Below are 14,878 nucleotides of genomic sequence, written 5' to 3' on the forward strand. Positions count from 1 at the left end.
AAAATTGGAAAAAAAATGATTTTTTTGCCTTCCATAGTTCACCATACTTGGCCCATAGTTTGCCCATTGTTCGAAGATAAGAAAAAAATGATTTTTTCGCCATCCATAGTTCGCCATACTTTGCCTATAGTTCGCCCATAGTTCAAAAATTTTGAAAAAGCTGTTCTTCTCGCCTCCCATACTTCGCCATACTTTGCCATACTTTCCCCATAGTTCGCCCATATTTGAAGAATTTGAAAAAAATGATATTTTTTTGCCTCACATAGTTCGCCATACTTGGCCCATAGTTCGCCCATAGTTCGAAGATTCGAAAAAAATGATTTTTTCGCCTTATATACTTTGCCATACTTTCCCCATAGTTCGCCCATATTTGAAGAATTTGAAAAAAATGATATTTTTTTGCCTCACATAGTTCGCCAAACTTAGCCAATAGTTGTAAAATTGGAAAAAAATGATTTTTTGCCTCACATAGTTGGTCAAACTTAGCTAATAGTTGGAAAATTAGGAAAAAAAATAATTTTTTTGCCATCCATAGTTCGCCATACTTTGCCCATAGTTCGCCCATAGTTCAAAAATTTTGAAAAAGCTGTTCTTCTCGCCTCCCATACTTCGCCTATCTTTGCCCATAGTTCGCCCATAGTTGGAGAATTGAAAAAAATGGTTTTTTTTGCCTTCCATAGTTGGTCAAACTTAGCTAATAGTTGTAAAATTTGAAAAAAATGATTTTTTTTGCCTTCCATAGTTGGCCAAACTTAGCTAATAGTTGGAAAATTGGAAAAAAATGATTTTTTTGCCTTCCATAGTTCACCATACTTGGCCCATAGTTCGCCCATAGTTCGAAGATTCGAAAAAAATGATTTTTTCGCCTTTCATTCTTCGCCATACTTTGCCCATAGTTCGCCCATAGTTCAAAGATTGGAAAAATATGATTTTTTCGCCTTCCATACTTCGCCATACTTTGCCCATAGTTCGCCCATATTTGAAGAATTTGAAAAAAATGATATTTTTTTGCCTCACATAGTTCGCCAAACTTAGCCAATAGTTGTAAAATTGGAAAAAAATGATTTTTTGCCTCACATAGTTTGTCAAACTTAGCTAATAGTTGGAAAATTGGAAAAAAAATAATTTTTTGCCATCCATAGTTCGCCATACTTGGCCCATAGTTTGCCCATAGTTCGAAGATAAGAAAAAAATGATTTTTTCGCCATCCATAGTTCGCCATACTTTGCCCATAGTTCTCCCATAGTTCAAAAATTTTAAAAAAGCTGTTCTTCTCGCATCCCATACTTCGCCATACTTTGCCAATAGTTCGCCCATATTTGAAGAATTTGAAAAAAATGATATTTTTTTGCCTCACATAGTTCGCCAAACTTAGCCAATACTTGTAAAATTGGAAAAACAATGATTTTTTGCCTTACATAGTTGGTCAAACTTAGCTAATAGTTGGAAAATTAGGAAAAAAAATAATTTTTTTGCCATCCATAGTTCGCCATACTTTGCCCATAGTTTGCCCATAGTTCAAAAATTTTGAAAAAGCTGTTCTTCTCGCATCCCATACTTCGCCATACTTTGCCCATAGTTCGCCCATATTTGAAGAATTTGAAAAAAATGATATTTTTTTGCCTCACATAGTTCGCCAAACTTAGCCAATAGTTGTAAAATTGGAAAAACAATAATTTTTTGCCTTACATAGTTGGTCAAACTTAGCTAATAGTTGGAAAATTATGAAAAAAAATAATTTTTTTGCCATCCATAGTTCGCCATACTTTGCCTATAGTTCGCCCATAGTTCAAAAATTTTGAAAAAGCTGTTCTTCTCGCCTCCCATACTTCGCCTATCTTGGCCCATAGTTCGCCCATAGTTCGAAGATTCGAAAAAAATGATTTTTTCGCCTCCTATTCTTCGCCATACTTTGCACATAGTTCGCCCACAGTTCAAAGATTGGAAAAATATTATTTTTTCGCCTCCCATACTTCGCCATACTTTGCCCATAGTTCGCCCAGAGTTCAAAAATTTAAAAAGAAGAGTTTTTTTCGCCTCCCATACTTCGCCATACTTGGCCCATAGTTCGCAGATTAGAAAAAAATGATTTTCTCGCATCCCATACTTCGCCATACTTTGCCCATAGTTTGCCCATAGTTCAAAAATTTTGAAAAAGCTGTTCTTCTCGCCTCCCATACTTCGCCTATTTTGGCCCATAGTTCGCCCATAGTTGGAGAATTGAAAAAAATGGTTTTTTTTGCCTTCCATAGTTGGTCAAACTTAGCTAATAGTTGTAAAATTTGAAAAAAATGATTTTTTTTGCCTTCCATAGTTGGCCAAACTTAGCTAATAGTTGGAAAATTGGAAAAAAAATGATTTTTTTGCCTTCCATAGTTCACCATACTTGGCCCATAGTTTGCCCATTGTTCGAAGATAAGAAAAAAATGATTTTTTCGCCATCCATAGTTCGCCATACTTTGCCTATAGTTCGCCCATAGTTCAAAAATTTTGAAAAAGCTGTTCTTCTCGCCTCCCATACTTCGCCATACTTTGCCATACTTTCCCCATAGTTCGCCCATATTTGAAGAATTTGAAAAAAATGATATTTTTTTGCCTCACATAGTTCGCCATACTTGGCCCATAGTTCGCCCATAGTTCGAAGATTCGAAAAAAATGATTTTTTCGCCTTATATACTTTGCCATACTTTCCCCATAGTTCGCCCATATTTGAAGAATTTGAAAAAAATGATATTTTTTTGCCTCACATAGTTCGCCAAACTTAGCCAATAGTTGTAAAATTGGAAAAAAATGATTTTTTGCCTCACATAGTTGGTCAAACTTAGCTAATAGTTGGAAAATTAGGAAAAAAAATAATTTTTTTGCCATCCATAGTTCGCCATACTTTGCCCATAGTTCGCCCATAGTTCAAAAATTTTGAAAAAGCTGTTCTTCTCGCCTCCCATACTTCGCCTATCTTTGCCCATAGTTCGCCCATAGTTGGAGAATTGAAAAAAATGGTTTTTTTTGCCTTCCATAGTTGGTCAAACTTAGCTAATAGTTGTAAAATTTGAAAAAAATGATTTTTTTTGCCTTCCATAGTTGGCCAAACTTAGCTAATAGTTGGAAAATTGGAAAAAAATGATTTTTTTGCCTTCCATAGTTCACCATACTTGGCCCATAGTTCGCCCATAGTTCGAAGATTCGAAAAAAATGATTTTTTCGCCTTTCATTCTTCGCCATACTTTGCCCATAGTTCGCCCATAGTTCAAAGATTGGAAAAATATGATTTTTTCGCCTTCCATACTTCGCCATACTTTGCCCATAGTTCGCCCATATTTGAAGAATTTGAAAAAAATGATATTTTTTTGCCTCACATAGTTCGCCAAACTTAGCCAATAGTTGTAAAATTGGAAAAAAATGATTTTTTGCCTCACATAGTTGGTCAAACTTAGCTAATAGTTGGAAAATTAGGAAAAAAAATAATTTTTTTGCCATCCATATTTCGCCATACTTTGCCCATAGTTCGCCCATAGTTCAAAAATTTTGAAAAAGATGTTCTTCTCGCCTCCCATACTTCGCCATACTTTGCCATACTTTCCCCATAGTTCGCCCATATTTGAAGAATTTGAAAAAAATGATATTTTTTTGCCTCACATAGTTCGCCAAACTTAGCCAATAGTTGTAAAATTGGAAAAAAATGATTTTTTGCCTCACATTGTTGGTCAAACTTAGCTAATAGTTGGAAAATTGGAAAAAAAATAATTTTTTGCCATCCATAGTTTGCCATACTTGGCCCATAGTTTGCCCATAGTTCGAAGATAAGAAAAAAATGATTTTTTCGCCATCCATAGTTCGCCATACTTTGCCCATAGTTCTCCCATAGTTCAAAAATTTTAAAAAAGCTGTTCTTCTCGCATCCCATACTTCGCCATACTTTGCCAATAGTTCGCCCATATTTGAAGAATTTGAAAAAAATGATATTTTTTTGCCTCACATAGTTCGCCAAACTTAGCCAATAGTTGTAAAATTGGAAAAACAATGATTTTTTGCCTTACATAGTTGGTCAAACTTAGCTAATAGTTGGAAAATTAGGAAAAAAAATAATTTTTTTGCCATCCATAGTTCGCCATACTTTGCCCATAGTTTGCCCATAGTTCAAAAATTTTGAAAAAGCTGTTCTTCTCGCATCCCATACTTCGCCATACTTTGCCCATAGTTCGCCCATATTTGAAGAATTTGAAAAAAATGATATTTTTTTGCCTCACATAGTTCGCCAAACTTAGCCAATAGTTGTAAAATTGGAAAAACAATGATTTTTTGCCTTACATAGTTGGTCAAACTTAGCTAATAGTTGGAAAATTATGAAAAAAAATAATTTTTTTGCCATCCATAGTTCGCCATACTTTGCCCATAGTTCGCCCATAGTTCAAAAATTTTGAAAAAGCTGTTCTTCTCGCCTCCCATACTTCGCCTATCTTGGCCCATAGTTCGCCCATAGTTCGAAGATTCGAAAAAAATGATTTTTTCGCCTCCCATTCTTCCCCATACTTTGCCCATAGTTCGCCCACAGTTCAAAGATTGGAAAAATATTATTTTTTCGCCTCCCATACTTCGCCATACTTTGCCCATAGTTCGCCCAGAGTTCAAAAATTTAAAAAGAAGAGTTTTTTTCGCCTCCCATACTTCGCCATACTTGGCCCATAGTTCGCAGATTAGAAAAAAATGATTTTCTCGCATCCCATACTTCGCCATACTTTGCCCATAGTTTGCCCATAGTTCAAAAATTTTGAAAAAGCTGTTCTTCTCGCCTCCCATACTTCGCCTATTTTGGCCCATAGTTCGCCCATAGTTGGAGAATTGAAAAAAATGGTTTTTTTTGCCTTCCATAGTTGGTCAAACTTAGCTAATAGTTGTAAAATTTGAAAAAAATGATTTTTTTCGCCTTCCATAGTTTGCCAAACTTAGCTAATAGTTGGAAAATTGGAAAAAAAATGATTTTTTTGCCTTCCATAGTTCACCATACTTGGCCCATAGTTTGCCCATAGTTCGAAGATAAGAAAAAAATGATTTTTTCGCCATCCATAGTTCGCCATACTTTGCCCATAGTTCGCCCATAGTTCAAAAATTTTGAAAAAGCTCTTCTTCTCGCCTACCATACTTCGCCATACTTTGCCATACTTTCCCCATAGTTCGCCCATATTTGAAGAATTTGAAAAAAATGATATTTTTTTGCCTCACATAGTTCGACAAACTTTGCCAATAGTTGTAAAATTGGAAAAAAATAATTTTTTGCCTCACATAGTTGGTCAAACTTAGCTAATAGTTGGAAAATTGGAAAAAAAATAATTTTTTGCCATCCATAGTTTGTCATACTTGGCCCATAGTTTGCCCATAGTTCGAAGATAAGAAAAAAATGATTTTTTCGCCATCCATAGTTCGCCATACTTTGCCCATAGTTCGCCCATAGTTCAAAAATTTTGAAAAAGCTGTTCTTCTCGCATCCCATACTTCGCCATACTTTGCCAATAGTTCGCCCATATTTGAAGAATTTGAAAAAAATGATATTTTTTTGCCTTACATAGTTGGTCAAACTTAGCTAATAGTTGGAAAATTAGAAAAAAAAATAATTTTTTTGCCATCCATAGTTCGCCATACTTTGCCCATAGTTCGCCCATAGTTCAAAAATTTTGAAAAAGCTGTTCTTCTCGCCTCCCATACTTCGCCTATCTTGGCCCATAGTTCGCCCATAGTTCGAAGATTCGAAAAAAATGATTTTTTCGCCTCCCATTCTTCGCCATACTTGGCCCATAGTTCGCCGATAGTTCGAAGATTTAAAAATATGATTTTTTCGCCTCCCATACTTCGCCATACTTTGCCCATAGTTCGCCCAGAGTTCAAAAATTTAAAAAGAAGTGTTTTTTTCGCCTCCCATACTTCGCCATACTGGGCCCATAGTTCGCAGATTAGAAAAAAATGATTTTCTCGCATCCCATACTTCGCCATACTTTGCCCATAGTTCAAAGATTGGAAAAATATGATTTTTTCGCCTCCCATACTTCGCCATACTTTGCCCATAGTTCGAAGATTGGAAAAAAATAATTTTTTCCCCTCATATACTTTGCCATACTTTCCCCATAGTTCGCCCATATTTGGAGAATTTTAAAAAAATCATATTTTTACTCAGCCAATACTTGGAAAATTGGAAAAAAATGGTTTTTTGCCTCACATAGTTGTCCAAACTTAGCTAATAATTGGAAAATTGGAAAAGAATGATTTTTTTGCCTTCCATAGTTAGCCATACTTGGTCCATAATTCGCCCATAGTTGAAAGATTGAAAAAATGGCTTTTTTTGAAGCCATACTTTAACTATGGGTTTCGCTCATTAGCAATACTTTTGCCATACTTTGTCAGCTTTTGGCCATCTTTGACCCATAGTTGGCCATACTTTGCCATCTTTTGCCCATACTTCCATTTCCACGCCGGAAGTACTTATTGTTTTTAAGTATTTCATTTTTAAAGAATTTTTATTTGTAAAAAAAATTTCTAGTTTAATGCATTTAAAAAAAATTGTAATCTTGCGTTGCTGCTAAAATAAATTTTTTGAAAAATTAAAAAAGTTCATCAGTGCCGGATGACTTAGAATTAACAAAAGCATTATAAATACATCAAATCATTTTATATAGTGTTGGCTAGGTAATAAAAATTACTATATAAATTTCAAAGACTACATTTTTAAATAAACTTTTTTAAATTTTATGTTTCTAATAAAAAATATTAAAACTATTGGATTTTGAATATTAACTTGGCAATTCAATCCTCTTTTTCAAGTCTCCTTTTTTGAGTTTCTTTCTTCTTTTTTTAAGTGTTTTTCTTTAGTCTTTTGATTTCTCTCTAGTATCTTCTTTATTTTCACACCATGAGATTTCTGATTAATATTTTAGATTAATAATTAGATTTGGTTTTCTAATATAATGTATTAACGCGATTGAAATATAACTCGTTCTAGTTTAACTAACAATAAGAGCAAAAAACAAATCATTTTTTAGAAATTTTAAAAAATTAAAACTCACCTATTTTACAATTTGGCACCTTCTTTTATAAAAAAAGTTTTACATATGTTTAAAATAATTTTTTATTTCTATGAAACTATAGGTTTCAGTTAAAATAATTTAATTATTTTCTGTTTTAATTTATAAAATAACCTTTTGTAGATTCTTTAGTAAAGTTTCAATCAATCTTTATTTAAATTAGTTATAGCATTTTTTATTAACATTGTAATCAATTTTAATCGGCTCATTATAATTGGAATGAAATTTTTTTTAGTGGTTGCTAGAAGTAAAATAGTTACTTTGCATCAAATGGGAACTCCTTTCAACCAAATTGCCGCTGCTGTTAATTGTACAGTGAAAACTGTACGACACTGGGTGAGATCTCACGAAGCAGGTGGAGATGCAGCACTGCGGGATCACAGAGTCTTTAATAGAGGAATGCGAAAATTGACAGCTGATGAAGATGATCAAATTCGTGACTACATAGTGAACGGTGATCCGTTTGCACCTTCAGTAACTATACGGAATGATATCTTACCAGGCGTTTCACCTTTAACTATAAGGAGACGATTAAATGAAATAAACTTCATATGTAGAAAACCCGCTAAGAAGACTGCTCTTACTGTAGCCCATAGAGAGGAAAGAGTAGGATATGCCCTCCAATATGTTGGAATGAATGAAGACTTCTGGAGGAACACAGTCTGTATGGACGAAAAAACGTTCTCGTCATCTGAAGATGGGCGTCGTTTGGTATGGCGACCAAGAGGCGAAAGGCTCAATTCAGACTTTGTAGTGGAAGAACAGCATAGCGGAAGAATTACTTGCGGTTTTTGGGGGTTTATAACCACCTTTGGAGTTGGGCATGTGCAGGAAATCAACGCCAGAATGGATGCTCTAAATTATAGAGATATTTTAGAGAATCATTTCCTCCCTAATGTAAGGATACTTTTGCCTGCAAATGAATTCGATGAAATAAAAGTCATAGAAGACCGTAGTGCTGTCCACAGGGCTCACATCGTTGAGGAATGGTATGAGCGTCATGAGGAGTTCACAAGATTGCCGCATCCCCCCAAATCGCCAGACCTTAATGGAATTGAAAACGTATGGGGTTACATGGTAAGAACGTGGCGGTCAGGAGAAGACCGGACACGACAAGCACTAATCAATCATGTGCATGATTTCTGGGAACAATTGAGAGAGAGGCCAGAGCTTGTGGCAAACTGTATCTACTCTATGCCCAGACGATTAAATAGAGTACTTGATATGAACGGCTATTGGACAGAATACTAATTCTTTCGTTGTTTTATTCCATTCACATGAAAATTATTAATTTTTTCATTTTTGCACAACAATATTTTCGAGAAATTTAATTTTTGTATTTTAATAAAATTTGAATATTTTTGCAAAATCAATGTTTAAATAAACTTATTTCATAATTTAGGACAGAAAAATTAAACATAATTTTTAAACTCGACAAAAATTGTGAAAAATTTCAATTTCGTTAATCGAAAAATTCGCATTCTTCTTGTAGATTACAACCAATACTTTGATAAAATTTTATTCAATATTTCAGGCAATAAGAGATTAAACAATAATATTTAGACTCGCCGATTGGACAATGATTGTAAAAAATTGAATTTTTTCGTATTGAAAAAATTCAGATTTTTTTGCAGATTAAAACAAATGATTATATTAAATTTTATTTAAAAATTCAGGACATTAAAAAATTAAATATTATTTTCAGATTCAAGGCTTTGCCAAAAGACGACGTCAAATTCTCATTTCGTTAATTAAAAAAATTTGCATTTTTTTTGTAAATTAACATCAATACTTGGATTTACCTTTACTTAGTATTTTGGGCTACAGAAAAATCAAAATTAAGTTTGGGACTTTTCTTTAGGCTCAAGAAAAATTAAAAATAATTTGTAGACTCTGAAATTTTCATATCGTTTCTGAAAAAGCTTCGCATCTTTTTCTTAAAATGCAACTAATGCTCAAATTTAATTTTATATAATTTAATTTAATTTATTTATTTAAAAAAATAAGCATTAATTTTGTGGATTAAAACCGTTCATTTGAATCCAATTCAATTTATTAAAAATAAAAAAAATTACTTTTAGACACAGACAGATGTCAAAAATTGAGAGAAATTTGAATTTAAAACAGAAAATAAGTTTTAGATCTAGGGACAGGAAAAGAATGTCGAAAATGTTAAATTCTGGTTTTCAAAAAATTTTATATTAGTTTCAGACTCAGCGATATGATAAAATTTGGGAAAATAAAATTTCGTTATTTAAAAATTTCTTATTAATTTCATAGATTATAACAAATTTTACTTTTAATTTTAGGCAATAGAGAAACAAAAAATTATTATTAGAATTTTATATATTAATAGTTTTATTTTATATTTATTGACTTTTCCTATTGTCAAATTTTCAATTTACGCATTTTTTATTTAACCGCCTATGGACAAATTTTAATTTAACGATAATCCTTTTTGTTTTTTTCATGATTAAATGTTTTTTATCGAAATTTGATTTCAAATTAATTTTTATTTTTCTTTGTTGCAATTTAACAGAAATTTCTTATTAACAATTTGACATTTAGTAGATTTTAAATTTGCTTTTATTCATTTTTGATTTAACGGAATTGTTGAATTAAATCATGTTTTTCAATCGAATTTTCTAAATTCTGAATATTTTGTTACTTTTAAGCCTGGAAATCATAAGGAACGTATGTCAAAAATTTCATTTTTACTTCTGTGTTTAAAACATGTTGATATTTTTTATAATTAATTTTTCAGTGTATGTCTGTGAATGATGTTAAGAAAAATAAGTAGTCTTCGAATTCAAAAATTCAACAGCTGTGTTCGCCTTCAGAACAGCAGAAAACTCTTCACTATTCCGATACTCATAGCCTGAACGATGCATCACAATGAATTATAATTATTATTATAATTAAATCCTAAATATTTACGTGACTTTGCCGGGATCAATTCGCTTTTTTTATAATTTATTATAAAACCTAATCTTTCTAACAGGGAACGCGTAACTTGTACATTCTTTTGACACTCCTCGAAAGAATTTCCCAATAAGAAAATATCGTCCAGATAAATAACCGAAACGTAACTTTTCTCTCTAAGACTAGCCATTATTGGTCTCATTAATTTCGTAAACAAATAGGGGGCTGTACACAACCCAAAAGGTACACAAGTATATTGATATAAAACCCCATTAAATGGAAATCTTAAATATTTCCTGTCGGGAACTGCAATTGGAATCAAATGGTAAGCGTCCTTCATATCTAACGTCGCCATGAAAGAATCAGGAATTAATATCTGTCTTACCGTCCTTCCATCTTCTAACTTGAAATGAACCGTTTGAATAAACGAATTTAATGAACGTAGATTTAAAATCAATCTGGCAGAACCGTCTGATCTGGAAATAATAAATACCCGAGATAGAAACTGTTTAGGATGAGGCTTACACTTTTCAATGGCACCTTTACCTAATAACAAGTCAATTTCAATTGACATAATTGATTTTTCAGCGTCAGAGAGAGAGACTGTTCAGATGAAGGAGTTCGTTGTACCACTTTATAAGCGAATGGGATTTTATAACCTGAAATCCACTCAAGAATTTTTTCGTCTGAAGTCAATTCACGCCATTTGTCTTTAAAAAATTTTAATCGTCCTGCAAACGATCTTACCTCTACGCCATCTTCTTCACATTCGGATGTTCCTGTTTCCGGTTCGACGTATTTCTCCGAAACTGTGGCCTCTGGTCCCTGTTCGAACTGTATTTCGGCCCGTTGCTCCTCGTATAATAGTTCGACTTCTGTGGATAGCGCGAGGTTGGGCTCTTGAAGTTTTTTGAACTTCCTTTATTGTCCTTTGAATTTGTACTCTTCGAAACTGGCTTTAAGTCTTTCGATGATTGATGCAGAGCTTTAGCTGCTTTTAATTTATCGGACAAATCCTTAGCAAACAGCCAATTATCGAAAGGTAAATCTTTGAGTGTTTCACGAATAGGAGGCGCAATATTTTTTAAAATCAAAGATCTTCGTATCTGAGTTTCATCATGTTGGAGATCAGATAGAATTCGCATAACCCCATTAAGAGGCTCTAATAATATTTTCTTATCCTCCAAATTGGATTGCAAAATTAATTCTATTGTCTTGCTGATCCCAGCAAGTGAGGCACAAATCTTTTCCTCTTTTTCTGCAATGCGATCGTCTCTTTTTTGAATTGTATTGTCAATCGCCGCCTTAACCTCAACATTTAATTTTGGGGGATCCATCATCAAACAATTTTCTGGAGGCGGAAAACACTTCAAAAGCTTCTTTCTTTCTTCTGATGGCAGTCCTTTATTTAAAATATCATTTAATATATTTGATAAATGTTCATTAATAGGTGAAGCAAGAACCCTGTCTGGAAATGGTCGCTCACCAAAAATTTCCAAATCTTTTGGCTCAACTGCCTGCGAATTTTGAATTATTTTTTCCTGTTGTAAAGTTGTATTCTCCTGCAAAGATTTTGATTTATTATCACCCTGTGGACGATCATATTCTCGAGAATGTGACCTCGATTTTCTGGAGAGAGCTGACGTGTTTTCTGACAGCGTACTATGAGAACGACTTCCACTGTCACTTGATGATCTTTCATTAGACCTTCTGATCCTTTTAATTTCGACAGAATGCCTGCGTGATTTGCTCCTTCAACGACGAGAAGATCGCTTTTTTGAATATTTAGAATGTCCAGAACTGCTGGAACTACTCCGGGAACTTTCTGAATAGTCAGACGATCTTGAAGAACTTCGTTTATGTTTACCTAACATAAAATATCATACTATATTATTTTATTTAAATAAAACAAACAAAATTATTGTTATTATTTATTATTTTATTATTTATTGTCAATTATGGTTGGACCAAAGAATTGACTATTGTTTTTTGTCAATTATGGTTGGACCAAAAAATTGACGTTTATTAAACCTAACCTTTTTTCTCGACCGTTGGACGATAACGAGAAATATGGCTTTAGGTTAACAAGCAGGTTAATTGGTTGAACCAAAATAACCTCTTTTTAAGAACAAACTTGTTCTTTTTCTTAATATATATATATATATATTGTAAAGAAAAAAACGCTAAGAGACACGTGGTCTTTTAGGTTATAAACAAACTTGAGATGCGAAACATCTCATGTGGTTTTATTCAAACTAATTGGTTGAACCAAAATAGTTATTTTAAGAAAAAATTACTTACCTCTCTTCTTTAATAGAGAGTTCAGTTGATATTGTAATTCTTTCACTTGTTTTTTAAGTTTTCTGTTTCCCATTTTCGAATTACGTGTGACTTTATCGGCACAAAATAAAGGAATGAGAAATGGAGAATACTCGCAATATAGAGGGAGTTCTTCGTTTTTGTTTTACTGTGAAGATTGTGGCGACATCGGTGCTTAGTAGGGGCACTACATATATGATCTAGAGGAAGAGGCGCGAAATATAATTATAAAAGTTAATCATAATAAAAATTAATTAATAAGTAATATATTGAAAAAGTATACTTTGTAATAATACAGATAAGATGGAATAAAAAAATTATATTAAACAGAAAGAATTGATGTAATTTAAAAAATAAATTGTTTTTTTTAAATTTGAACCTAGAGCTTAATTTTATTAAACCAAATTAAAATATGGATATATTTATAGAAAAATGAAAAAATTCCGAAATTGTGATTTTGACCACAAAAAACGCGACAGAACTGGAATAATATGTGAAGTAACAAAAAAGTGCAGGATTTAAGTTTATATTTGAACAAGTGTATCAAAATTTCTTTACCTGAGATGTAAAAATATTTTCGATCTTTAGTTTTTATATTTGCTGTGATTGATGTAAATACGTCATTTATGTTCTGGCGACTTTTTGCATTTTTATAAGTGATAACTTTTTTATCATATATGAAGGGATGACTTTTATTTCGATTAGTAAAAGTTTTAATAGATTCAAGTCCATTTTTTAAATATCAAGCTGCGGTTATGTTTGATGTGGATTTTGGTTAGAAACAATTGAAATATTAAAGCTGTCGTTATTCACCAAAAACCTACTCATATGAACCAATTGATTCCAAACTGTGATTTATATGCAGCTATTTCTTAAAAATACAGAAGCAAAATTATTCAGGAATAATTTTATTCCTATATTAGAGATTTTTATTTTTGTGTAAAGACGTAAATAAAACAAATTAATAGTGTGATAATTATTTTAAATTCGAATTTCGTGCAGCTGCTAGAAAAGCTTGAACTCTACTTTATCAACAAAACATAACACTTTTCTCTCTCTTTCTATGAATATTACAACTTCCAATAATAATCGTCAAAAAAACCATAAAAGAAACGAGTCATTCATGATTAATATTTTTAAAAATATGAAATTTTAGTTTTATCTTTTTCATTATTTTCTATTTCTCTCCTACATTAAAAATGAACGTGAAATATGAATATAAATATAATATTGCAAAGTTTCAACTTCCATCAATTCTCAAGATATATTATTTTCTCTGAAATGTAAAAAATTATGTGTAATTGTGTAATTAACAATTGATATAAATTAACCAACCATTTTAAGCACATAAACAAAATGAAAAATAGCACCATTCACAAATAATTTGATATTTCAAATAACATATTTATTGCAGTAAAAAATGTGAAAGTTTAGGTTATGTTACTATAATAATTTTCCATCAACAGAAAATGTAAATTTTTATTTAAACGCAATATTATACATTCTGAAACTTGAAAAATAAAAATCATTACGCATGCGTTTTTACTTTTAAAATTTTTAATTTGATAGACTTTATTAAAATTAATTAAATAAATATTTTACTATACCTACCATTTCTTCATTAATTTTTAACTTTTTTTATCAAAAATAAATAAAAACTCGAAATTCAATCACTTCTTTATGTAGCAGAAAAACAAAACTAATTTTTAGACTAATTTTAGTTATTAAAAAAAATTATTATTTTGTAAATAAAAAAATGTAGATTTTTCGTATATTAAAATAGATGTTTGGGCCAATTTTTTTAAAATTCAAGAAAATAAAAATAATTTTTATAATAATAATTATAAATTTTTTTTAAAAAAATTTGCTTCGCATTAATGACTATTAACCATAGCTACTTTAAATCTAGTCAGCGTAACCAAGAATCCTAGTCAATTCAGTTATGTAGCAAGGTTAATATTGTTAAAGGCAATTTAGTAGAATTGACCCCTTGTTTCCTAGTTATATTAACTAAGATTTATGGTTAATATGACATGTATCTATAGTCAATTTTGCTAAAGTTTATTTAGTCAAAGTGATTCTAGCCAATGTAACTAAGATATCTGGTTATTCTGTTAAGGTTATAAAAAAATATTATTTTTCCTTTCTTAAAAAAGACAATGCATAAAGTGTATATAAAAAAAGTATCGAAATATCTCGATGACTATCACAAAAAATTGAATTTTAAAATTAGAATAAGAGAAACATGACCTTTGCTTACAGAAAAATCTAAATCTATGTTCATTTTATGAAAATTACGTTGTATTATTGTTAAACATATTTTGTACAATTTACTTTACCGCAATATACATTTTCAAAGCATTTATTTTTTGGAAATATTTACAGTTGTTATGAATCAGAAACGAAAATAACCAATATTGGGTTAAAATTACATAATTGGTCCAGGCTAAAACAGCACGCGCTCATTTAAAATAATGATATTTATTCAATTTAATAAAAAAAATTGTAATTAAATATGAAAATAAAAGAATATTTGACTTCCCAATATAACTTTAAATTAAAAAGTG

Source organism: Leptopilina boulardi, unplaced genomic scaffold (genome assembly GCF_019393585.1).
Source record: "Leptopilina boulardi isolate dan_hultmark-lab unplaced genomic scaffold, ZJU_Lbou_2.1 LbouV2_377, whole genome shotgun sequence".
Classification (NCBI taxonomy): domain Eukaryota; kingdom Metazoa; phylum Arthropoda; class Insecta; order Hymenoptera; family Figitidae; genus Leptopilina; species Leptopilina boulardi.